The sequence below is a fragment of the Octopus bimaculoides genome, chromosome 2 (genome assembly GCF_046866305.1).
Source record: "Octopus bimaculoides isolate indiv1 chromosome 2, ASM4686630v1, whole genome shotgun sequence".
Classification (NCBI taxonomy): domain Eukaryota; kingdom Metazoa; phylum Mollusca; class Cephalopoda; order Octopoda; family Octopodidae; genus Octopus; species Octopus bimaculoides.
In genome coordinates, this window is record NC_142929.1 from 41,811,296 (window position 1) to 41,813,063 (window position 1,768).

Consider the following 1,768-nt stretch of genomic DNA (forward strand, 5'->3'; position numbering starts at 1 on the left):
GCATACCCCCCTCTCAGATTCACACACTTATTGCAGAAGTCCTTCATTTTTTTTTAAGCCCTCTAAAAGAATTCAGAAGGTTGGGCCTCCAACCAGGCCCTTTGCAATACCCTTAAAGCCAGGAACTTTTCAGCACTCCATTGTATGTCCATCTTTTCGATGGTGGCATGTGTCAGATGAAATTTATTGAGACAGTATTCAATAACCTTCTAGATACCATCCTTCACTTGTTCTCATCTCTTTACAACATCAAATTGTTGAACTGCTAGATTTTCTGTTTATACATGACAAAGATAACACTACTACCCAAGCAGTACCAACATGAAACATGCAGAAACAAATACACAACTACATAGAATATATATAACAGAATGAAATGACAAAGGAATAAATGATTATCTTATGAATGTCATTAGCTTACGGCTGTATCTGCTATAAAATGCAGTGGACTCATATATATATATATATATATATATATATATATATAAAGGGCTTCGGTACAGTTTCCATCTACCAAATTTTATTCACAAGTAGGTCAAATCAAGCTGAGGTTTTAGTATAGAACATTTTCCAAAAATCTGCGATGCAAATTTCCTAACTATTATTTTTTAACATTCAAGCAGCTTTAAAAATTTAACAGGCTGTATGGAAACAGACAGGCTATCTTTAAGAGACGAGAAAAATGAATGTAGACAAATTAGCTTGTGAATTCTAGTAATATTTCGTAGTGAAGGAATCAGTTGAATCAACCTCATTATAATACTGGTACATGTTTCATTAATCATTGGTTAAGTGCTCTTACCCAATAAATCATTGGGTAAGGGCAGTGTTTAAGAAATCAGCTTCCCAACTACATGATTTTGGGTAGAGTCCTGCTGCATGGCACCTTGGACAAGTGCCTTTTATTATAGCTCCAGAGCAACCAAACTTGAGTGAATTTGGTAGACAGAAACTGAAAAAGCCTGTTGCACATGTATGTATGTGTATGTTTCTATGCCTTCCAACATATACACACTGTAACAGACTTTAAAAAAAACAAACTTTCACTTTGAATAGAAGGGGAGGACAAAATGGGAGCAATGGGCAACAACCTAGTATATAAAAAAGAGACACATTTATGTAATTTAATAGCTTGATCTTGAGAACTATTTAAAAACCAATCAACAAAGATTAATTGTATCTTGTAAACAGATTTGTGCCTCAGTTTCTTCTGTAGTTATTTCACTTTGTTTTAAGTTTAACTTTTAAGAGATTGGCATAATGTATTGCATGTGTGTGTGTGTGCGTGTATTATCATTTAATGCCCACTTTTCCATGCTTGTATGGGTCAGAGGGAATTTGTCACCAAGCTAGGTAATATTTTCCCATGATCAGATAGGTTTTTTTTTTATAGAAAAGACTGGAAACAAACAACCTTACTTGTATGAGGCTGATGCTCATTTCCAATTATCACACAATGTCTAGACAATGGTACAGACACACATCACATACCTACACATCTACACATACATACAGGACTGGTTTCTTTCAGTTTCCATCTGCCAATTTCACTCACAAGGCTTTGGTTGGCTTGAGGGTTATAACAGAAGATACTTGTCCAAGATGTTGCAGAGTTGGACTGAACCCAAGACCACATGGTTGGGAAGCAAGTTTCTTAACCACACAACTATGCCTGATAAAGGATGAGATGTTCATAGTTGGAATACTTTCCATCAAACACCTTTTCTGTCAAGAAAAAACAGAAAACAAGAAAAATAAAACAAACAAC